Source organism: Pogona vitticeps, chromosome 4, assembly GCF_051106095.1.
Source record: "Pogona vitticeps strain Pit_001003342236 chromosome 4, PviZW2.1, whole genome shotgun sequence".
Taxonomy (NCBI): domain Eukaryota; kingdom Metazoa; phylum Chordata; class Lepidosauria; order Squamata; family Agamidae; genus Pogona; species Pogona vitticeps.
The window spans coordinates 97,622,314-97,648,225 of NC_135786.1; the positions used below are offsets into that span (position 1 = coordinate 97,622,314).

Consider the following 25,912-nt stretch of genomic DNA (forward strand, 5'->3'; position numbering starts at 1 on the left):
ATTACAGAAACTGGTATTCATTCTCACTCATATTTGACCTCCACATCAAATTTGTTTGCAGATATCTTTTTAAAGAGACAAATATATTCAAAGATAACCAATAGATTTATTGGGGTTTTTGAATACTACTTGCTGCTGCATACAAAACCACAGGAAGATAGAAGAGGCCTTCTACTGAGTTCTGTCTACTCTGATCTGTAACAATTCTCCAAGCACTCTGTCAAAAATCTCTGCTGTTGTTTGCTACCTCATCTTTTTAACTGGTGATATATTTGTTTAAAACATTTCTGCTCTGTTTTTCTCCTTAAGAAAGAACCAAGGCAGCTTTCATCATTCAAAGACAATATTTGAAGCAAAAAACAACACACACACATTGAAAAGGATCAACTAAATACTATAAGACAACAGAAGCAACATCAAAACACTTTCAAAGCAGCAAGACATAGAAATCCATTTAAGAACCCCACTCAGGCAGTCAGTAGTTAAGGGAAAGCTTGCTTGGAGAGAAAAGTCTTTGCCTGCAGAAGGACAGGTAAGATGGTGCCATCCTGGCCTCCCATGGGAGAGGGTTCCAAAGTTTGGGGGCAGCAACAGAGAAGGCCCTCTTCTGTGTTGCCACCAAACACATGTGTGAAGGTGGTGGGACAAATAAAAAGAGTGTCCGTTGATGATCTTAAAACCCTGGCAGGCTCATCATGGGAGATGTAGTCCTTGAGACAGCTTGAATCCAAGCTGTTTAGGGATTTAAATGTTAGGACGGACACTTTGATTTATGCCTAGAAATGGATCAGCAGCCAGTGGAGCTTGCTGGAAGGGAAGAGTCTTTGGAGGTTATGTCATCCCTGTGACCAGCCCAGTTAACAATCTGGCTGTCATGTTTTGGACCCACTGAAGTTTTCTAACACATTCCAGAGGCAGCCCCATGTGGAGCACGTTACAGTAATCCAGACAAGATGTAAGTAAGGTGTGTGTCATTGTGAAGCCAGAGATTAAACCTGGGACTTTCTGAATTTAGGTGCATGGGAAATGAAGATTAAGGAATGAATCATCCTCCAGGTATTGTTGTACTTTGACTCCCATCAATTGTAACCTGCATAGCCAGTGGGGAACTGTAACACCTGGAGGGCCACACATTTCTTGTCCCTGCAATGATTATCCCACACAAAAGAGGAGAGAGATTCACCGCGGACTAGAGGCAGGCAAATGTACATAATTTGGAGAGAGAGAGAGAGAGAGAGAGAGAGAGAGAGAGAGAGAGAGAGAGAGAGAGAGAGAGAGATTCTGGAATGGAAGTTATTCAGTTGTTTCAAGGGATGTGCTACTAGTAAAATTTGGTTAATCTGTTCTCTTTTGTTACATGTCATTTGGATACTGCTTTGGTGGTAGGAAAATGATCCATGCTATAGATGTACACAGTTCTCTAACCTAACTGGTGCCCGAATAAAGGGCACACAGGGAGGGACTCTCCCGCCCCCATGCCCTTTTGGTCACACGATGCCCGAATCCTTGTCAGAAGGATATCTGTTCACTTCTGGTTCTCTTTAAGGATCCCATTCATGCAAATGGAAAGAGGCAACCAGCAAGGCCAGGCCATAGATTAAATGGTGCAGGCAGGACAGAAGGGCACCAGCAGCAATCTGCTAAAACGGATGCCTCTTCATTGTTATTCATTCCCTTTTTTCCAATAACCAGAAGAAAGCCCGAATTGATTTCCTAAGGCAGCCATTGGGAAGAAAGTGAGTAAGAGACATTTAAAGAGGCAATGAGAACAGCTGTCTCTGATACCGTTTTAAAAAGGCCACAGTGGGAGCCTGCTCTTCATCCTTCCTCTCTCTCCCTGTACTTTCTTTTTCCTGGATCTTTAATTGGTGGTACTGCAGCCACAGACTCTGATGGTTTATTCAATGCTCTCTTTCCAAAGAAAGGCAATGAAGGATCATTTCTAATATAAAGACATTTCTTTATGACAGTCCTTCATAGAGACAGTCCTTCTCCATTGCCACCAACTCCAAGTGCTCCTTTGTTTTTATTCCCCTCCCCCTATGTCTAATTGTGACACGCAGGTGCAGTTGCTATAACCTATGGGGGATCAGCAGCTCCATACTGTGCCCCATGGCCATTCTGGAATCTCCTCAGACACACCTGATTCCTTTCATGTTTATATATTGGCTCAACATCATTGCACATCCTTAAGCGATATATTTAAATAAATAAATGACGTACTTCTCTTCATAATCCGTAGCATTCCCCAGGAATGATGATACATCATGATATTGCTTGAAGCACTAGCAGAGGTGAATCCTCCCCAGCCCCATAAAAGGTGGAAAAACAAACAAACAGCCTGCAGCCATCTTAAATATAAAAGCTAAAATGAAAAGTTATAGGTGTGTGTGTTTCTGCCCCAGGACGCTAGTACAGTCCGTAGAAAGATTTTTGCTTCATCCCACATAAAACACACACAGCATGTGCAGAAAGACTGGCTAAGAAAGCCCCAGAGAATACATCCACTGCTTCAAATTTTTAAAATAAAGCACCAGTCGTATGAATCTGGGGTAATTTGAGCAGTTTTGGGAAATTGGGAAGACTGAGCAATTTTGAGCAAAATCAGCTGATTATGTGCAAAAAAGGATAGCTTTGGTGCAGAACCTCGTTCTCACCAATACAGTAACTCTCTTTATAAGTGTTGTAAGTTCTTCAACATTCTCCCTACCAAAAAGAAAAACCTTGCAGTTTGTCATTCCTGTGGACAAGGGTGAGACAAGCAAGAATTTACTCCCCCACTCAGCCAACCAACTTTGAATATGTTTTGGTAACTGGAAGTTAATAGGCAGGCACTGCAGTTCTTTTAACGCAGGTGGAATTTGTACCCTGGACAGTATTTTGAGAGCATGGCTGAAGAAACTGAAGTACTTTACACTGCAACATTTTGTTGCAAGCTCTGCTCATGCCCTGTTTCTGAAATGCAAAGGTCGATTTGGATATTTTTGTTGCCAAAACAATACCACCCCCTTACAAAATATACTGGAGGGTAGCATGGCTTACTACCTAAACAAAAACACATCACACTGCAACTTTTATTGCAGGCTCATCCTGTCAGATTACTTTATCTAGGCAGCCAGACCCTTATCCAGGATGCTCCATTCATTCCTCTTTTCCCCCAGTTTTCTCCCAACCACCCTAGAATTCTTTCCCACACACGTATATGCAGAAGCATCCATACATCTTCTCCCCGCCCTCATTTTGAACTTCTTCACAACTCAAGGGTCTTCCTCAGCCTTGGCAATATGACTTCTTGTATGTGGATGGCGGTGTTTTGACTATGTAAGGATGGATAATGTAGTTTGTTAAATCCATAGGATTTCAGAGATGCAAAAGAACAACAACAAAATCTGGTGGTCTTATAAGGGAGGTAATTTCTCTGTACAAGTCCACCGACATATGTCTTTCTTTGTAATTCTGAAAGCCAGAGCTTGCAAGGGGTAAAAGGCATTGTTGGACTAGAAATCTCGGAATGTCCTAGCCAGATTGGCTATGAAGTAACTTTACAAAACTTTGCTAATAGCCTATATAGTAAATATTAATCATTTTCCTCAGTGTTCCTCTCTTCTTTATGCAGGTATACAGAAAATATAGGTAGAAAAATTTCACTATGTCATGCAATATATAAAGATACGTACATCCTTACCAGATATGGTGCAGAAAAGGGGAGAGGAATGGGGAGAGAGGGAGAGAAAGAAAGAGAGAGGAGGATTATTGATTAAAATTGCTCTAGAAAATAATAATTTTAAAAACCCAGCAACAGTAGACTGAAATTTAAGTTCTGGCTTGCTACTTACCTATTTACATATAAATGGCACATCAGCCAATTAGGAGAATCCCATTCCTTTGCCAGCTTTCAGAATTACACCAACAAGACCAAAATTCGCTGCCATAATTTGGGTAAGTGCTGCAAAATTGATTTTATTTGCATAACAAAATGATTTAGCTTAGTCTGAAGCATAATTCATCAACCCCTCTATATGGTGTTTGCATAAATGAGCACATTTCACGCAGACTGAATCTATCAGAATCATACATGGCGGAGAAGGATGCTGTTGGATTTGTTTGAAATAAAGAACTAAATAGGATTTTGATGTGGAAATATTCTCAAACATCTTTGGTGCAAATGTCCTCCTCCCTTTTGCCCCCAGAAGATATGTCAGAAGCAACTGGAAATGGCTTTGAAAACATTTCTGACAGTGTTGTAAATCAACCCCCTCAACTCAGAGTCCCAGAGCTCCCCCAGAAGAAGGGAAAGGTAAACCACTTCTTAACTTGGAATCCACTTGACAGCACACAATTCTTATTTGGTGGTTGGGGGCACTCTATACAAAACTATTCCTTCATTCCTTTATTTTGCCTATATTTGTCCTCACTCCCAAATGTCTTTTCTCGCCCTCACTTGTGTCATTGTGAGGCTAAATTCAATTGACTACTGAAGATGGTAGTAGCAGGTGTGGGGAAAAAAATAACCATAGGATACACAAATGCAAGTTTTTGTACAGTTTGAGTTATGATCACAAAATAGTCTACACAGAACAAACTGCTAGCTTCCACCCCAGTCCAAAACTGGAGAATTTTTGTCATACCATCACAAGGGATGCATGCAGCCCCTATGTAAACATTCAAAGTATTAGGCTCAACAACAAATACTTAAACTTATCCTGCATGCAGATGATGAAACAATATTCTAAAGCAGTGGTTCTTAACCTTTGTTACTCGGATGCTTTTGAACTGCAACTCCCAGAAACCCCAGTCAGGATAGCTGGTGGTGAAGGCTTCTGGGAGTTGCAGTCCAAAACTCCTGAGTAACCCAAGGTTAAGAACCAGTGTTCTAAAGGATATATTAATTGCAAAGTGATCCATAATAATAAAAACATTCTGCCCTCTTTTAAATCAATCACATCTGGATCAAAACCAGAGTCAACTGTCCACCAAACATCATTTTTAACTAGCAATTTTACTCTCAAGTTTTAGCATAGCTTTTCATGGCAAATTGCCCCAAGACATGAGATCATCACAGACATTATCAGTTGCTGATAAATCAGTATGGAGTATATCATGTCCATGGCTGTTTTTTAGCCTCCAAAACTTGCACTGTGTTACCACCAGCACAATTAGACAAGAAGATATTGGACATTGATTTCATAGAAAAGTTAACTAAAACAATCAACATTTGGCAAGGGTGAGGAGTGTTAATAGAACACATATGCAACATTTAACGCTCCGTTAATCTCTTTTCCAAGTGTAATGGAGAATCAAAAAGGGAAATATTAGATTTGTCTACCCAGCTCTTTCAGAACAGACTGCTGGGGGTTAAATAGGATCACTATGCAATCCTTGAATCCAAATGGCATATAAAGCTCAAGTGACCCTATTTGGTCTGCAGCAGCTGGCTGTCAATTTGTCAATACTGTGTAATGGCTTAATAAGAGAGCCACTTCAGGATATCAGCAAATTAAACACTTCCTTGGCACCTCCAGGAAAGGGCCAAGAAAGTGAATTTTTTAAAAAAAAAAACCTTTAGGGCAGTAAATCACTTAAAAATAAATAAATACAAGCCAGCCACTATTGCCTTCACCATTTCTCTGTTTCTCTCTCTCCAGGTGGTCAGAGTGGGTGTGAGAAGAAGAAAAATGGCAGTGGTGCTGGGTGAGGAAAACGTGTGAGGTGTTTGTACAATGCCAATATGCATGGAATGGAGGCAGCGGGCAGGTCGGCAAGCTAGCCGGATGATGAGGAGTTAATAGGCAGATCCATAGTGGCATCTGAGAGCAGGCAGAGGCAATGAGGAAAAACATGGTGAGCCATTTTCTGGATATCTGGACACAGACCCCTCTTCTATGATGGCAGGAGAGAAAACAGGCCAAGGCAGCTTTTCCCAAGGTTTCTATTGTAGAAAGGGCATGCTGGAGGAGCTTGAAAATGAAGAGAAAGCCTAAGTGGGAGGAGACAGAAGGGGCGAAAATGGGGATATTTGTTTGATTTTTTTATCTTAAAGGGTTGGTTGAGAAATTGCCTGCAGCCAAATCTGATACTGTGGATTTGGATAAGGGGAGTTTCTTGACTGACCTTTCAAGAGACGGCAAAGAGAAGTTTGTAACTGATGTCTAACTAACATTTTTGCTGTCCTAATAGAGGCTAAAACCTTTCTTTCCCACTTCCTCTGCCCCCTCTGCCAAGGAGTAGATGAAATATTTAATTAACCAATAGCATACAATGGTTCTATTAAACCACTTCACAATATTGACAAATCAAAATATGAAAGCTTTTGGTTGAATCCCAGCAATCATACATGTTGCCAACAGACCAAAACAGAGTGATTCTACCTGCATCAAAAAAGTAGAAGTCCCTGACAGGGCCTCAGAAAGATGTGGACAAGACTGCTCTGGGAGTGGACTGTTTCACTCCAGCAAAGACATCATCTCATTGCTTTCTTTAAGAATGAACCAGCCTGTCTCTGCTGCAGACCAAACAGTGGGTTGAACACCCATGTGGTCTGCCTCCTAGCTTCCATTTTTTTTCTCCAAACACTGCATAGTAACTTTACTTCCTTTGATGTTTTAACAAAAACCTACAGTAGGAGTCCCCACCCACAGGATCAGTATCTAATGATTCATTTACCTGCTGGTTGAAAATACTGTATAAAACTCCCACAAATACCTTTTTATACTGTATTTTTTGCTCCATAAGACACACATGACCTTAAGACGCACCTAATTTTTAGAGGAGGAACACAGGGAAAATATATTCTGAACCAAATAGTGTAATAAAATATTTAATAAACTATAACAGAATAACATTTGAACCATGTAAAGTGAACAGCAGTCAACAGTGGCATTAATATAGACCATTATCAGCCAGTGATAAGACCTATACCACTCTACCTATATTTTACATTTCCTTTCATCCATCTCCTTCCCATGCTTATAGAAATGTCTCAATGACAGATGAGATTGTTGTGCAACTCTGCCCAGCTACAGCTCAAGCCTATATTAAGTTAGAAATGGTTTGTCTGATTTGGCACTGCATTGAGAGGTCCCTTTTAGTTGTGTGGAGGATAAATAGCAGAATTAAACTATTTAACAGTGGGTTTTCCTTATTTACTTTAGGTTATGCAAAAGAACAGAAACATAAAGCTGAACCTGATCCCATTCACCAGCAGTAGAACATGCTCAGCATAAGACCAAATCTCCATTTTCTGACATAATTGAACATTTATAAACAGCGTTCCGTGTCTAAGTCGCACTGGCCATGTGACCACGGAAAGATTGTCTTTGGGCAAAAACGCTGGCTCTATGGCTTGAAGAGCGGGATGAGCGCCGCCCCCTAGAGTCGGACACGACTGGACAAAAATTGTCAAGGGGAACCTTTACCTTTACCTAGCATGCAAGGCACAACAGGTTAGGCCACACAAAGCCATGAACCATGTTCTTGATGAGCCAAAAACAACAACAACAACAACAACAAAACCCCAAATACAAACTATAGTAGCTGAAATCAGGAAGCAGGTACTGTAATCCAGTTAGAAGTCACGAGGCACAGTTAGTTTCCTTGTTGCAACACCCTTTGGAAATACATTCTCTATTAGATGCCCAGAACTAGTTGAAAAGTTTGCAAGTTGAATCCAAATTTCCCATAGAAATGCATTGAAAATTAATTAATGCATTTTTATGGGGGGGAAAAGGTCAGAAACTTTAAAAAACTTAAAAGTCACTTACCAGGTACTGAAGACTGAGCCTTGCTCTTCACAGTGCCTTGGTAGACCCCAAAACAGCCAAAAAAGAGCCCCAAACAGCTAAAAGCCAGCAGGCAGGCGGCAGACGGCAGCCATTTTGTGCTCTTCTCCGCTCCTGCTCCTGCTCCTGCTCCTGTTCCTTTCCCCTCCCCTCTCCCCACCTAACAGCTGATCGGCGCTGGTCTGAACACTTCCTAGGCAGCTTTTAAAGCAAGTATGCACATTTCTACACAAGCAGGTTTCAACTCAAACGGAGCACCTTTTCACCCAAGCACTAAGCCCAAACAAACAGTTTTTAAACTAAATTTTACATTTTAAAACGACAATACCAGGCAGTCCCAGGTCTCTCTCCCAGCTCTCTAACTGCTTGGACTAGCAAGAAAGCAGACAAGCAGCCTCTTCACTAACTGAACGTTTGAATTTCCCTGCTTTCCCTGCCTTCCCCGCATATTAGGTATGCTAATATCTGTGCACTGGAGGATTGTGAGAGGAACATCCAGCCCCTGATGGGGGTCCTGTGGGGCCACCCCAAAACACTGAGTAGCTCTCTTGGCCTCTTTCGGGACTGGGGCTGTGCAGCCCTGTTCTGATCAGGAGGTGCAGCCGGGGGGGGTCACCATGCCTTTGGGGGACAGGGCACAGAAAGGGGCAGGAGGTTCAGAGGCCATTCCAACTTATACCTGGCAGGGGAGATACCATGATCATCAAAGTGGTTTTCCTAGGGTGAGGCTCATCTATTGCACTTTGGATGTGCTGACCCCTGTGATTTCCCCAAATATGGGAAAATCAACTGCCTAAGTGGGGGACTGTGTTTGTGGTTTCCCCTGGTTTTTCTAGAATTATTCTTTCCCCTTTGGTCCTTGACTGTTTTCACTGCCTGCTGCCATAGGCCTGTTGGCCTTGCTGGTTTTCCAGGTGGGCGCCAGGAAGCAGATCCTAGAAAGCCAGCAGTGCAGAATGGTGAGGTCCAAACAGCAAGTAGTCTCTGGTGCTAGTTCAGAGGCCTCCCAGCATGGCAGTGGGGGGCTTCTGGGTGGTGGTGGTTGAACCCTTTTGTACTGTATTTGTTCCATAAGATGCACATACCTTTTCCCCCACTATTTTTTTGGGGGGGAAGTGCGTCTTATGGAGCAAAAAATATGGTATGTATTACCTGGGTGTATTTTCCAGATCTGGCCACTACAGGGAGCTGGAGACCATGCCATGTATCATGTTCAATACCTCTGCATTTTCCAGCATTTACGATGGTGGGTGGCTTGGAAATAATCCCCCGTGGATAGTGCAGTCCTACCATATATTAAATGTAACCACTCAGTTCCTCAGCAAAAGATTAATTAACACAAAATTATTTATCATGGCGACAGCCCCTGTAGTTTGCTTGGGAAACTAGCATGATGAAGGTCTCACCGCTTTATGTGACTTACTCTTGCAGCCAATTTTTTTTTGGTTATGAATAATCAATGCTATTCTATTTCAAATCATCCTAGATCTGAATAAAACTTTCAGTGAGCTGGAATATCATTTAAAAAAACAAGTGTGCTAACAGGGCACATTTAACTCCTTCACAGTCTACCTCTATCCTTTTTTCCCCAGTCTGTTTTAAAAGACTGGGTGAGTTATTTAAGACTTTTTATTGGGCTAAAACATCGGGTCAAAGACAGAAATGCCAATGTCTAGATGAAGAACCTCTCAATTCTCAGAAGGGATCATTCTTTACCTCAGGAATCTCAAACTGCCTGTTGGAGACGGGAAGGTGTGGTTATGGATCAATCAGCTGACTGGACTCAATGCTCCTCACCCGATAATGGGACAAGATCATTGTCAAGTCTGCATCTGGCAGCTCTGAAATACCATTTTCTCCTTCCATCATTACCAACAACATTGTTCTTGGGCTTGTTATTTTGGACTGCAGGTAGGAACTTCATAACTTTGTTTCTTTCCTTTTTTAAAAGGAAGTTCTTGCAAACATGAGGGAGAATTAAATTGCCATCACATTTACTCTGATAACACCATATTTCTATGTACCCACGAAAAAACATTCAACCTCATGGATGATGAAACCCCCTACCTGAAGTTATCAAGCATTATCATTCAGAAACCATTTTAACACATCAGGTCACTCTCTATGGGAGGCCCAATTAGCATGTCATTAGAAGGGGACCTTTTTCCAGGCGCAGAAGTACTATCCCGCTGTTTATTTCGGCATGAGCTTGCCTCATGCTGCAGATTAGCTCACTTTTGTAACTGAGGGGTTATATAGGCATCATTTGCACGTCTGACTACTTCAGTACATAGGTCTGAAGAAATGTGGACCCGGATAGATGCATTGTAATAGCAGGAAATTATTGTCTCTCCTAGTGTGCTATGTGACCTTGAATTCTGCTTCCAAGGTTTGACAATGGTTGGCCTGTAGTTGTAGAGTCTCTACAGGCATATTGGAGCATGTTTGGGTTACCTACTCTAAATTAGCTAGGTTTAATTTAATAGCTTGGATATTCATGGGCAATACCGCAAGCTCGCCCCCATAGGCCATTTCTCCTTTTCTGTGCTTTTTGGCTGTTTTTTATCAGTAGATTTAATTATTACACTTGCTGCATACAAGGACTGGCTCACAACATTGGCCTGCCTGAGAGAGAACCAGAGGTGCCTTTCCTGCCTCCAAAAATGAAGGTGCAGAGGACCCGTGGCTGGCTATTGTTACTTGGGTTCCTGGGGGGGGGGAAAACACACCGTTAAGTGCCTTTCCCTGGGAAATAACTAACCATTTGTTGTCCTGGAATAGCAGGCCTAATTATCTGTATGATCATCTCTCACTCTGACTAATGAAAAATGTCTGCCTCTACAGGAAGGTTCAAACTCCTTCCACCATCATTTCAGAGGTCTTCTGGTGGACTCAGAAAAACCATTAAAATGAGCTTGCCTCTTCTCCACTGCAGAGTGTTAAAGGCAGCTACCTGCAGCATGACTTCTCCCCCTACAGAATCACAGCCCTGCGGTGCCTTGCCTCCTTCAAAGTCGCAAGTGCTACTTTAAAGGGGCTGATCCACCGCATGACTCTCAGAGGGAGCCTTCTTACTCTTGGCAAGCGCTGTGTCCTGGCTAGTGCTCTGCTAAGAGATGGAAAATGCTTCTTTAAGTTAAGAGCAAATAACTTCTCTCCAGACCCTAGGGAAGTGGATGCTCTTTCTGGAGAACAACCTGTACCCTTCAAAGCGTTACCTTTCGCTGTAAAAATTAACCATGCAGAAATGTGATTACAGACCTCTGCATAGGGAGAGCCAGGAACAGGACAAGTTTTTGAATAGGTACGGGGAAAATATAGTCCGTACAAAATGCCAGCTTCATGATTAGATCTCAAAGGAGCACCCTCTCGAATAAGAAACTCAGGTACTAAGCACTGACAGGACTAGAATTACAGTGTAGTATTAGCCTTCATAGGCATCCTTCAGTCTCGAGAGACTATCATAACGTGCTCTGTATGGAGGACTTGGAACAGCGTCTAGTGTTTTGATACTGTATGCGAAGCTGGAGTGTCCTCTCCAGGGCACGAAGCCTGGGTAAAATAATATGGAGGATAGGCTGTTACCCAAGCAGCAAATCCCACCTCTCCACGTCACTGAAATAGTCCAATGGGAAGGCAAGAGCCAATACAACTGGTTTCAGCGACGTCGCAGGAGTTGACAGAATGACATGAACTGCCTCCGGGACTCCGGCTCCTTAATGATGGGGGTATTCATATTCGTGTACCCCTGAACAGCTGGATGTAATGAGGGGCTGGCCACTGCTGCCGCCAGCTCTGCTCTCCCTTCCAATCACTCTGGAGCTCATGGTTGGCTAGCTACTCCTGGCAGAAGGAGGGAAGATGAGTCTCCCTGCCAGGCTTACGAGTGGATAGCTGATCGCAAGCTCCAGAGCGATTGGAAGGGAGAGTGGAGCCAGCAGCGGCAGCAGATACATGAGTGGACAGTCTGGCCCCAGGAAGCGAGACCTTTGTTATGTCCTGCTGTGTAGGGGTATTCATATACAAATACCCCATCTCTAATTAGCCTTCTTGGGAGAATCCCTTAGTTTATAGAGTATTAAAAAATCTGAGATGTGCCTTTTTTTTTCTTTTTGGAATTCCAGCTGCAACTCCCTGAATTCTCAAGAAATTCTCCAAGCAAAATTATGGGAGTTCCAGTGCATAGGGAAGAGTAGTTCTTCAGGAGGCACCCACTATGCAGCCTAAAGGGCAGCAAGACTATGATTGCCAGAAAGCACCACGGCAGAAAGCAGATCTGAGACACGTATGAAGCCTCTGAAGCAATGTTCTCCAAGCCATTCCATGCTGCATCTGCAGCCAGTGTTGGAATTTTGACATGGGGGGCGGAGTTTCCACTGGTGGAAAATTGAATGTAGTAAAAGAGCTGAACTTCACAGTGGTGTCTCGACTTACGACTGTCCTGACTTATGACCATTTTGAGTTACGATCGGCTCCAGCCACAAAATTTTGCTTTGACTTGCGGCCGGAGCTTTGAGTTACAACCAGAAAAAAGGCAGGGGGAAAGGTGGGGAATTCAAATTGCTAACCGTTGGTGGTGAAGAGGCTGCTTCTTTGTAGCTCTTTCACACCAGCGGTTAGAGAGAGTGTGTTCAGAGGAGGCTTCGGACCGCCTGGTAAGTTGCTGCTTTCTACTTTTTTTAAAACTGGCTGTTCTGGGTGGGTTTTGCAGCGTGGCTTTGGGCTGGGAGGTGGAATTATGTTTCTATGCTGATGGGTCTCTCAGGGTTTGTTTTTTGGGTCCCCTCCCCATTTCCGATGGGTCATGCAGGATTTGTTTGCTTTTTGGTGTATTTTTTGGTATTTCCGATAGCTCTTGCGGTCTCTATTTGCCTTTTGGGTTTTTCTTTTTGCATTTCCGATGGGTCTTGCAGTCTCTGTTTGCTTTTTGGTTTTCTTTTTTTGCATTTTTTTACGGGTCTTGCAGGGTTTGTTTGCTTTTCAGTTTTTCCCCCTTCAGCCGGAACAGATCAATTACGGTTCCGATGGGTCTTGCTGGGTTTGTTTGCTTTTCTGCCCCCCCCTTCGGCCAGAATGGATTAATTGCGTTTCCGATGGGTCTTGCAGTATTTTTTTGGCTGTGTGTGTGTGTATGTGTGTGATTTTTTTTCTTTGGCTGGAACAGATTAATTGCATTTCAACGCATTCCTATAGGAAATGGTGGTTCAACTTATGGCCATTTCAAGTTACAACCATCTTCCGGAACAAATTAAGTTCTTAAGTCAAGGGACCACTGTAATTACATTCGATTTTCCACCAGCACTGAGTGGAAATCCCACCCCGTGCACAGGGTTCTGGCTGCGACTGGAACCAAATGGGGAGCAGCACTGGCTGTGGGGGCACTAGACCGATGCAGTGCTGTGTGGCCGCACAGCCACACAGCTTAGAGGTAACGTTGCGAGGTAAGCCCTAATCCAGATGAATTAATTGTAGGTGTCTGTAATTGTGAATCTGTGGGCTGGAACTACCAGATTTCTGCTTGTGGAATTCCTGGAGAATTCTGGGAACTGAAGTCTAAAAAATATAAATGGCACGACCTTAGCAAACAAGTCTTCAAAGAATAAGGGACACTTCCCCTTTAGAAAAAAAAACCCAGAAAGTACTTGTACTTTAAACTGCAAAAGTATTTTGAACCTGTCCATGTGTACAGAAGTAGTTGCTTTACGGGACAACACTGACATGCTGGCTGAGGAATTCTGGGAGTTGTAGTCTAAGAAATTGAGTTTTTCAACTCCATAACTGGTAATCAAAACAACATTTCTTCTATATGCTGGTACTGTGTCTGATGTCTCATTTATTCATAAGCTGTGGTGGTGTTGGACCAGGGTGCCATAAGAGGAGGAGGTTATAGGAATGCTTTTTTTTAAAAAAAAAATATTAAAATAATTGGCTACCCTACCAGCATCACTAGCCTTTAAAATTGCTGGAAAACTGTTTTTCACCACTTGGCTGGTTGTCAAATGCCAACCCCTGAAAAAATCAAGGAGCGGAACCTCTGTACCATAGTCCAAATCCAGATCTTCCTCCTTTCAATCCAGATGTTGGCCCTTGTCTCCCTCTTTTAAGGCTACACCCCTCTATTACACCAACCAGTGTCATTCAGAGAGAGCAAATCTAACAGAGAGGCAAAAGGGGCTGGAAACAGATGTTACAGATAGCCCACAATTAGAGCTGAAAGCATGTCACTGTTGCAGAGGCAGTCTTTCCAAATGTGAAAGCAGGCTTCCAAGGGATCCTGTACTTAACTCCTGAAGACTAGTCATAAACAAAGCAAGATAACCTGAATTATCCTGGAGCTGAGAGAAGATCACTTATACTCAGAGCCTCACATCAGTTAAGAATTCTTCTCTTCCTGTTATGGGGTATATGGGATATTTCCGACATCTGCTTCTAGCCTTAGTTTTGTCCAAATCTGCTTTACACAGATTTTCTTTACAAAGAACGAGAGAAAAATAAAAGAGTCCAGAGACAGGTAGGCAAATGGTGCATTCTACCCAGTTTGTTCAGCAGCGGCAGCTGCCTCCCTGTCAGTCTCTCTGTCTCTCTCTCTGTATGTATGTGGAAATAGGTCATTCCATCTAACGTAGGAATGAGGCTGCCTTCAGCAGCAGCCCCCAAGTAAATGATGTATGTATATGAGATGAGTCTTCGTGAAATTATTTGAAGCAATCCAAGTTTTATTCCTGGTTTACGGTCCCTCATAAAATAATCTGGGCCATGCCTAATGAGTTTGGAAGACATACTTGGTCACTTTTCTTGTTCCTCCCTGCCTCTTCTCCTTCTGTTTCTTCTTTTTCTTCTTCTTCTAGAAATACAAAAGTTTGAAGGGAGTGCAGGGATGAGGATATGGAAAACAGAGAGACATGAAAACTTTCAGCAAGACTCACTATACAGGCTGTTCTCTTGCATCTGGTAGGACAGAAACCTCACTAAAATTGCTAACAGAAAAGGGGCCTGCCTGCCTATGAACTGATATGGTCCATTTGTTGTAACTAAAAACAGTGGTTTGCAAACCACCAGCTGTGGTTTGCAGCTGGTGGCTATTTTACACCAGAAGGACTCAGGGCAGAGAATACTTTAAAAGGAGACAAAAAAACATAGGGAAAACACCTGCTAAATTAAAGACAAAATCAAAACCAAAGAAAGGCAATAGCTATTCTCTTGCTGATATTTAGACAGGAGAGCGAAGGTTTATATAGTCGTAAAAGTACCCGGGCTTCGCAGACCCTTTCTTGGTGGGCCAACTAGGAGGAAACCTAGGAGGAAACCTGAGAATGCGATGAAGACTGAGCATGCTCATTTGCCAAGCAAGACTTACTGACTTTTGTGTAAGGACTGAGAACCGGCAGGGAGGGGGAATGGAAAGGAATCTTCTGTAGGGAGGTGTGGCTGACTAACAGGAATACTGAACAGGAGCTTTTGGTGCTGCAATGTTTGTTGCAAATTCCATCTGTAGACGCTAACATCCTCTTCCTCCCAAATGTAATACTTTGTACAGTATTTCATGGTGTTTCAAATACACAGTTTTGTTAGAACTTTTACAACAATCCTGTGAAGTTGATTAGAATCATGTTCACATGTAAGTTAAACCGCAAAAGTCACTGTGGTGAATTACTACTATATAACAGGGCACTGCTTGCATTAGATATCCAGTGTGGTGTAGTGGATAGAGTGACGGAGTAGGACTCAGGAGGCCTGGGTTCAGATCCCTAGTCAGCCACTGAAGCTCACTGGGGGCGTGGAACTGGTGAAACTACTCCTTTACTATCTCACATACCTTGAAAGCCTTATTAGAGTGGCTAAACGTCAGCATATAACAACTAGGCATGCACGCGTTGTGCTTCATCACATGACTTGCACCTCATTAGTTAGTGGCAATTCACAGTATTGAGTTATTCAGTGTAATCAATACATGTGTAAACCACCAACAGGATTCTGGCTGTTGTAGTATGGAGGGAAGTAATACATTAAAAGCAACATTTGTTACCATTACTCGTTGCTTTTTGAAACAATGAAAAGCCGCAAGGTTAATTTAAGGTATAAAGCAATGACCACTCAAAACATTCATTTTTTGTACAATAAATCATTGCATTGTTTTCCAGGAAGGCTTTTCCCACCGACACTTAGCTGATTACCTTTTTTTGTTTTGCTCCTCCCTTTCCTCTGTCTGCTCTGGTTTTATAGGATTGCTTTTTGTCCTCTGTTTTTAAGTGTTAATTGTAGTTGCTTTTAACACTTTAATCTTTATTTTTTGTTTTGTATTATATTTGTTGTAATCACCCAGAGTAGTGCCTTAGCACTAAGGGGAGCAGGGTATAAACTGAATGAATGGATGAATGAATTAATAGAACAAAAACAAAAGAAAAATAAAAACATAAATATTATGGCACCTTGAAAACATAACAATTTCCATGTGAATTTTGTGGATTACAATCTACTTTCTTAGAGCCATGGAGTACAATATTTCACTACAGATTTATACACAGAAGTGTGGGCAAAGCTCAGGGGGTCAAATGCAAAAATGATTTTCCTTTATCATTGTACTCACTGAGCTTTTCTTTTTTAAAAAAATAAAAATAAAAATAAAAACGTAAGATACACAGAAAAAAACCAATACAAACAATTACAAGTCCAGCCATACATAATAAAATAATACTCCAACACTTTTCTGGTGATGGAAGATGTGTATTTTGTAGAGTGCAGTGAGAGATGTCATGGTGTGAGATCATGTGCATGCCTTGGGCATACTCCAGCCATCCACAAACTGTGTGTATGTACGTGTTTGTACAAACTTTAGCTCAAAAAGTCCTCTTGCGCCCAGTAAGGGAATGGGAGGCAACTCTTCAATGTTTTGGTAAGGAATAAGGATTCAGTAAGGAAGGATACAGGAATACAATAGCAACAATAGGTTCACAAAGGTAATGCACTTTCCAAGTGCTGTTTACATAAACATCTTGGTAACAAGAGGAGTGATTAACTACTACATAAGCTATGAATAATTTTGTTTTAAAAGTGTTCTTCCTGAATCAACTTTTAATTCTGTGACTAGTGATTTGCCAAAGAAAATAACTTTTGTCAGTCTATAGGCCTGCACAGAAATCTAGTGTACGATTAATATCATATTAATATACATAGTAAGTTCAAAAGCCCTGCTTTTTATTTAAGCCTTTAGATGCATGCTAGAATTTATGGATGCATGTAAACCAATTTGGCAGTCGCTTTTTCAAATCTTGTTTGTAATTCTCTTCCCCACAATAGCTACTTTTTGATGGGAGTTTGATGTGATCTGAATGTGGCTTTTGTGTATTGCGATTTTTATTACCAAATTTGTGCCCAGTTATTCTTTTGTGCAAAGAGTGACTCGCTTGTTGCATGCAGAAAGCAGAGAGGGAACTTCTGGTAAAGAATGTTACAGATCATCTTAGCATATGTATAAGCAAACAAGCCTCTGATGTTGTAAATCAAATTATTGGGACCTGCAAGGGTGCTACCAGAGAAGATGTGTGGACACAGTTGGCATATATTTTGATCACAGTCTTTTCCCTATATCTGTATTGATGCTATACGGCCTGTTTTGTCTCAATCATTGTTTAAGGTTGGAAGGCTTTCTGAGAAGAAACATATATGAAACTTAGCTTAGGTGTGACTGTTAATTTGTGTGCCCTTATTTCTGAACATATATTTTACTTCTCACATACCACTGTTTGGTGTACAGTGCTTTATAATTATGTGGAATAAGTTAATTTTCACATCTTGCACTACTGTGGAAAAAACAGCTGACAGAGGAGGAGATACTATGTCCCTTCTAGATATTGGACTACAAATCCCATTCGCCCTAGCCAATATTGTGAATGCTGAAAAATGATCGGAGCTGCAGTCTAACACTTGGAAGACCACAGTTGTACTTTTAGAAGAGGTAAGCTATGCTAACTGTAGCAGCATATCAGGCAAAACCCAAAGAAAAATAAAGACAAAACGTTGTAGCACGTTAAAGATTAACTGCTATATTCAAATGTGAACTTTCATGTCTGAGGAAGTAGACTCGTCCATGAAATCCAAATTAAAATACAACAGTTAGTCTTTGAGGTGCCACCATGTTTTTGCCTCCTTTGTTGTTATTTTTCTTCTGTTTGAAGGACCACAGATTTCTTATCCCCATAATAAGAGATACAGGTAACAAGAAATGTTCTGATTAGTAATGCTGGTAGCCCTGTGATTATTCTAATTTTCATCTCTGATGCTTCCTTTGTAATTGGATTGTTTCCACCAATTCACCTTCAAACATGTTCCTTATTGCAAGGTATTTCTTTCATTGACTGCCCTTTTTTATTATTTTAATCTTGGGTGTTTCAGCTCATTTCACTAAAAAGACCAGTCTGAAGTAATACTGGATGATATGTGAGGATCTGCAACCAGAGGACAGAGGGAGAGATATGTATATCAAAATATATTACAGTTACGGTACATCAATTGTATCTTTAAGGAGTCTGTAATGGAAGAGTCTGGCTCCCCCACTAATAGTTGCTTGGTATGATCTAGTTTCACCTGCAGTAGCTTTAATTTAGTTTCTTTGTGTGCATACTGGAGGGAGTGGAAGTCTAGGTATATGAGTCGCTTGGTATTGCTGCAAAAAGATTTCCCTATGTTGTTCTAGATTTCTTTCAAAAGCAAGTTCTTTATCAACCTTGCCTCTTGGCTGAGTCCAAAGCTGAAAGAAGAGTCTGTGAGGACAGAGTGGGCACCCTGAGCTTGTCCATCCCTCCCAATTAAAAAAATAATATATATATTTGGTTTAACATAGTGTTCTTTGCCCTCTAGCCTGTGGATGGCTTTCCCATGTTTTGAGAGCCCTTCTGTATCTTTAAGCCCCCCCAAACCATATCAAACACACACAAGCAAAATTTTGCTTTGACTTGTGACCGGAACTCCGAGTTACAACCAGAAAAAAGGCAGGGAAAAAGGTGGGGAATTCAAATTGCTAACCGTTGGTGGCAAAGAGGCTGCTTCTTTGTAGCTCTTTCGCTCCAGCAGTTAGAGAGTGTGCATTCAGAGGAGACGTTGGACTGCCTGGTAAGGTAAGGTGCTGCTTTCTACTTTTTAAAAACTGGCTGTTCTGGGTGGGTTTTGCAGTGTGGGTTTGGGCTAGGTGGTGGGGTTATGTTTCTAAGCTGTGATGGGTCTTGCAGGGTTTGTTTGTTTTTTTGGGTCCCCCCCCCCATTTCCGATGAGTCTTGCAGTCTCTCTTTCCTTTTTGGGTTTTTCTTTTTGCATTTCTGATGGGTCTTGCAGTCTCTGTTTGCTTTTTGGTGATTTTTGTTTTGCATTTCTGATGGGTGTTGCAGGGTTTGTTTGCTTTTCGTGTTTTTTTTCTTCGGCTGGAACAGATTAATTGCCTTTCCGATGGGTCTTGCAGTGTTTTGTTTTGTGGGGTTTTTTGGTGATTTTTTTTCCTTCGGCTGGAACGGATTAATTGCATTTCAATGCATTCCTATGGGAAATGGTGCTTCGATTTATGACCATTTCGAGTTACAGCCATCTTCCGAAACCAATTAACTTCGTAAGTCGAGTCACCATTATATTAGGTTGTTAGGACGTAGACTGCTAAATATACTATTCTTGGAATCGGCAGATAAAGAGAAAGTATTTTTAAATATTATTATAGCTTCAGGACAGTGAAACAAGCACAAGATGTCCTTGGAATGAGGCTGTATGAAAGGATGCTTTGACATTAGGAACCCAAACGTTTTCTGAGTAAGCACATAGATGGAAGCTGTTTTGAGAATGGGAAATTATTCTAACAACATTGCTGACCTTACCATTAGCTGGAGGAAGTGCCACTGTAGGCAACAGGTTTTGCCTACCAGGAAATGGTAGCAAACAATTATTTAATGTGTTATTAGTTTTAACCTCCAGGACAAGATGCCTGGAAGATTTTCTGCCTAAGACGTCAAAATAGTTTGACTGGACATGGGTACCATATAACTTTATTTGGATAGGTGGGTGAGGCATCCTTTGTTACTGCTCCTCAGGCAACAAGAAATCTTGAGAGGCCTTGTTGAACAGAGAACTAAATCCCAGCACAACAGCAGGCACCATGGGAGGAATAAAAATATTTGCTCTGTATTAGAGTGTCCTTCGTACGAAATCTGCAGGATTTCTATATCACACAGTTCTCTCTTCCTGACCATTAGGTCTACAATGGATCAGCTTATATCTGAACTGGCACACATTACAGAAATGGAGCGGAGAGCTTTGCCACTCCAGAGATTGCTTACGGCTAATGGAAGCATAATTCAAAAAGGAACTGGAGCTGCCAGTGTCCAAAGTGGAAAGCTTTTGTTTTCAATTAGGTCTTGCAGCTTCCTTTTCTCATTATATGCTACATCAGAGTCTCAATGAACTCCCCAAGTTTATTTCCTCTTCTGGCAGTTCTGTTAAATCAATGCACGAAATGACCTACTAATCCTCCTAATTGGAGAAATTCATTTAGTAGACTTACCCTTTCTACCGCTGTGGCTCTTTACTTCCTTAACAAAATGTAGGGTCAACCCAACCTATATGAAGAACGTTATTTTCACTGAAGCAAGATCTGTGTCTATAAAATCTGGATGGCTCTTCTCAGCATTTTAAATTAGATTGCATAAAAACTCAGGGGTGGCAATGCAAATATGCCAGTTTTATAGATGTGTTTGCTTCAGAAACAGGCATCCCAGTGTGTGTGTGTGTGTGTGTGTGTGTGTGTGTGTGTTTGTTTGTTTGTGTGTGTGTGTGTTTGTCTTGTCAATCTGTCTGTCTTTCCACATTAGCTAGAATGAGCACTGGAATGGAGATTTTCATGGACATTTCATGGTGCAATATATCCAGGACTAGCCTTCCCTTTAAGCAAAGTAAGATGCCCAACTTAGGTGGCAGAGCACAAGGGGCAGAAAATTGCATATACACTGCACATATACCCACCCAGGAGGGCCTCAGCTGCTCTGGAAAACTTGGCTTCTGAAAACGGGTGGATTGAGCTATGCTGAGCCTGCAAGAACTGCAATGATTCACTCTATCAAGTCGTCAAGAGTGTGGCAGGGTGTAGGGTGAAGGATCCCAAGAATCACTTTTTTTCTCCCACATACATTAAAAATATTCTGAATTTCTGTAAATTTTACACTTCCTTCTCTGCATATCAGCACACTCAATAGCTGGAAGAAGTGGAACTTTTTTTCCCCTAGAAAAGCCTGTTGAAATGGAAGTCTCACTGATTATGCCCAAGAAAACCAGTAGAGCTGGACTTTGTATTGCAAGTGTCCTATGTGGTATGTGAAGTTAGTAGTAGAAGCTAGATAATTATTACATTTTCTTGCCAAATCATCTCCTCCAAGAGGTATGACAAGGACCAGTAATAATGGTGATGAATGCAAGAGTTTTGAGCCTCTGTGGCTGCACTTGTCTCCTTCAGACACCAAGGTAAAGGGGGGGGGGGAGTTTTCCTTCTCAAAATGCACCCAATTACTGTAATTGGAGGAATTTGCTTTTGCGCTGTTTGGATGGTCTTTAATCCATCCATTAGTTTCACCAAGTGCTGCCAGGTTTAATTGGGGAGCCCACTTAGTGGTTTGATAATGGCTCATGACTAATGGCAAGCACTGCAAAGTTCAAAACTTGCCATGTTGGTGGCCACCAAGTTAGTTCTTGATGAAAACTACGCCTTCTGCACAACAGGCAAACTTACGTCCCCTTTCTCCTGCTCTCCATGTCAGAAATTATTATCTTAGGAGAGATGGTCTGCGGAAAGCAAAGAACAGCCACTTTTCAGACAGCTCTTTTGTTAAGAATAACAAAAGTTCTTGGGAGATATTAATCACACGGATGATTGTGGTTTCCCCGCCACGTAGTGCATTATCACTCCTTTATGCGTCTTCTAGCCAAGAACGAGACAATATCCTTTCAGCTGGAGACCTCGGCTGTTCAGTGCAGAGTAAATGATTCTAAAATGATCACCCCATTCTAGGTGACTGCTGAAGTCACAGAGGCAGGCAGAAACAAGGTGATTATGCTTTGTGTTGCTCAACTGATTCACAGCTAGGTCTCTAATATTCTAAGCTATTGTCACCGGGCAGAGCAGGCCTTTTTCCGTCACAGTAAATAGTTCTGACATCAAGCTGATGGATCATTTTTCCTTTTCCACACAAAGGGGTTTACTGCTTTCAAATGCAAATGTGCCACAGTGCCCATTATGGCATATTAGAAGTATTCATCCAAAGAGACATGGAGTAACTGAGGAAACGGAGAGAGTTCTTTTCCTTTTACAGAGAGTCTGGGCCTCTGGGGAAAAAATTGGAAAAAGTTGATAGAAACTTTATAGTCAGACACAATTTAGCATAGTAAGCATGGGGTCCTCACACACTGATCTTTCAAGGAAGAAAAATCCAACACTATCAGAGCTGGCCCTATCGTTGTTGCTGTTACTGTTGTTCTGTGCCATCAAGTTGGAAATGACTGTGGCCCTAATAGGACTTTTAAGGTCAGTGAGCTATTTAAGCAGGGGCTTTATCAGTTCCACACCTCCAGTGAGTTTCGATGGTTGTGCAGAGATTCGAACTCTGGTCTCCTGAGGCCTAGTCCATCATTCTGTTCACTAGGCCACACTGGGTATCTCAGCCCTACCATTGGGCAAGCTGAAACAGACACCTCCGGGAGCAAATTCTGGATGTGATGAAAACACAGTAAAATGTTAGTATTTCTTATCTATGTATTTTTATTCCAAAGGATGAGAAGGGATGCTTGAGAGATCTTCTGCCTCGTGTGCCAGATTAACTTGGCTGACTTTAGGTCCTCAGCTATTTGACTTCAGTGGATGGAATGCCTTATTTGCTCCCTCTGCTTCAGGCAGCAATGTGTCTTGGGTAAACCTCACTAAGCACTGATTAAGACTACAGCACTTGGAAGTGTAAGCTTGTATAGTCTTACGTAAGGCGAAGCCTCTGCCACCAATATCTCCATTTGAATGCCCCTGAGGCTCATGTCTAAGCAGATATAATGGACTGGATTTTTTAGTATAAGTTAGGCTACAATCTTCTACTTTAAAAAGCGGCAAGGCAGTGAAAACCATCAGTGGAAAGAAATAAACCCAGGGTTGTGATCATATGGAGAATGTGATTTTCATCTGAAATGGTTGTGGAGCAGTTCAGTACATTCCCACCCACCCCCCAGTGATCACATGATGCTTTCCAGCCTAATCCATTCCCAAGGTTGGCCCAGCTGTTGGGCTTCTACCTTTTGGGGGGGCTGGGCTGGGCAGACAGAAGGGTCGCTTAAGGGCAATCTCTCCCATTAAAGTGACCATTTCTGGTGCAATCAGAAATGCAGTTGTCTTTGCAACTGCCTGATTGGACCTTCCTGTTTCATCGTGCCTGCATGTACTAAATCTGTCCAATATGTTTTAGAAGATTCTTATTATTTCTCCACGGCAACTGAAAATGAAAATAAAATATCTTAAAAAGTAATCTTCTATTGGCAAAAAAGAGAGGCTTCTACTGTTATAAACATGTTACACACATTACAAAATGAGATGGGTCAGCCTTGCTGGGTAAGTATTTGTGTAGCTTGGCCTTAGTATCTGCAACCATCTGACATTTTAGGCTGTTCATTACAAAAGGCAGTGGGGCTTTAAATGGGTGGTAACCTTATTTTATAGAAAATAATGGAATTCGCAGTCTGCTGTAATGTGTGCTTTTATACTTAACATTAAAGCCATTATTGTTATACGATAAGCATTAAAGTCATTTGCTAGAGCAAAGGCTCTTTTTATGGGGCTTCCTAGCAGGAGTTCAGGTTTTACAGTAACAGTTTGCCATGACACCATTAGAAAAACCAAGAAGAAAACAGCTCTGCTTCAAAATTCTGCAAATCCTGCACAACTTAAGTTTTGATATCTCATCTAATCTAGTAACATGGAAAATCGAACAGCTCAGAGGGCTTGCCGGATGCCATTTTAGATACAAATGTTAGGACGAATCTCCAGAAAGGGCTTTTCCATCTAACCACAAGAGATGAAAGACAAGGGTAGCTTTTTTAAAGTAAAATACCATGTAAGAGCTGGAAAGGAAGAAACAAACTCATTGATGGTATCAAATCCCCTTGCAATTAAGTGGAGAATCAGTTTCTGTAATGCTAATATATCCTGGAAGAATGAATGGTGCTACCTTTAGGCAGAGTGAGGAAAACACCTCAGGTAGCCAAGGCTAGAATATAATGGGGTGCCAGCCCCTGCTGCTGTCCCTCTTAGATCCCCTGGCTATCGCCCAACTTGGAAAACAGAGTTGTATTCCTGTTTTGGTGCTAGCTGTGAGCTTTCTTTCTGAGCATGGCATGTATTTAATTTAAAATGTTTATTCAAAATATTTTACCCTGCTTTCCTCCTTAAAAGGACCCAAGACATTTGGGCAGAGCTTGGCCCAGCTAAGCCTCAAAGCCTTCCCCCAGTTTAGGCCTTTCTCCCAGGTGCATCACATTTAGCTGTTTGTAAGGCGTCTCTAAGACAGTGAGAGCGCCCAGAATGGAGAATTATGGTATTTTAAGTCCAGAATATCTGAAAATTCCATCCCTAGTAAGAATAATGCACCACAGATAACATTACAGTGGTGCCTCGCTTTACAATTGCCCAACATTACAACGAATCCGCTTCACGGCGGTCTTTTTGTGATCGCAATTGCGATCACAAAACGATGGTCTAAATGGGGGAATTTCGCTTTGCGATGATCGGTTCCCTGCTTCGGGAACCGATTCTTCACAAAACTACGTTTTGCGAACAGCTGATTGGCGGTTTCAAAACGGCTGCTGAGTAATTAAAATGGCTCCCTGCTGTGTTTAGGGATGGATTCCTCGCTATACAGGCAGCGAAAATGGCCACTGTATGGAAGATCTTCGCTGGACGGTGAGTTTTTACCCCACTGAAACACATTGAACGGGTTTCAATGCGTTTCAGTGGGGTTTTCTATTTCGCTTTATGATGTTTTCGCTTAATGGCAATTTTCCTGGAATGAATTATCATCGTTAAGCGAGGCACCACTGTAATTGGAACATGTTACATCCAAGTACTGATTCTCAGAAAGGTTCTGCACACCCTTGATGTGCTGAACCCCTTGTCTGGGAAAAGACAACCACTGTACTGTACATTCGATTGCTTATGTAAATGGGGGAACTTGTGTTTCCATTTTCTATGGAAAGGAGGTAGGAATGCGCAGAACCTCCTCCCCTCAGAAGCTTCTCTATTCTTACCGATACTGGAATTTTTTAAAAAATCTTTCAACATTTCTCTGTTTGCTTTCAGTTAAAAACTCCTCCTTTGCTTCCGATTTTTGCTTTAGCTATGATGAAACGAACCTATTGTGGTCTGCTTTCCCCTCCCTCCACATGGAGGATAGTTGGATGGTTGATAATTGGACTGGTTCAAAAAGCGGCAGCTCCGTCTGAATCACTTTCGCCCATTAGCTTTTTTCCATCTTCTGTTCAACTCTTGCCACCAGCAGCTATAGTTAGCTCTGCATTAACATCAGTATTTTAAATGCTTTGGGATCTCAACCCATTGAGAATCTGTGAGGAAATCTCCGGCACTATCTGGGCAGGTACCAATTTAGCTCTGGGAAGATGATCCATTTTCCCACCACAAAGAAAAAGGTGGATTCAACCCCAACTGAAAATGTTTTGGAGCATCTAGTGAGAGATGTTAGTTTGGATGACTTCTTATTCATGAAGATGTGCTGTCACCCTCCAGATGTCACTGGACTGCAAGTCCCATCAGCCCCAGCCAATAAACTCAGTGGTTAGGGATGATGATAGGAACTATAAACTGACAATGTGGGGGGGGGGGGGAGAAGGTGTTACAAGTTGTCCACCTCTGTCCTCCCAGGCCATCCATGGTTTGCTACAGCATGCTGCTACTTATTTCCCAGTCCTATCCAGTGCAGTCATACAGTCAGTGTGTGTGTGTGTGTGTGTGTGTGTGTGTTTGAGAGAGAGAGAAGGAGAAACTAGTGAACTAAGAAAGAACTACAGTGGTGCCTCACTAGATGATGATAATCCGTTCCACTGAAATAGCTGTTTAGCAA

At 41.9% G+C, this 25,912-nt stretch overlaps 1 protein-coding gene, 1 long non-coding RNA gene and 1 pseudogene across 2 annotated transcripts in view; 1 reads left to right on the forward strand and 2 right to left on the reverse strand.

The window, feature by feature from the left end:
- Positions 1-25,912, reverse strand: part of LOC144588654 (uncharacterized) — a 364,336-nt gene that overhangs the window by 171,259 nt on the left and 167,165 nt on the right. The gene's annotated exons all lie outside the window — the stretch shown is intronic.
- The window catches only part of OLFM3 (olfactomedin 3), a 219,924-nt gene that overhangs the window by 102,227 nt on the left and 91,785 nt on the right, over positions 1-25,912 (reverse strand). The window lies entirely within an intron of this gene.
- On the forward strand, positions 8,450-8,604 carry LOC140707085 (U1 spliceosomal RNA; annotated as a pseudogene).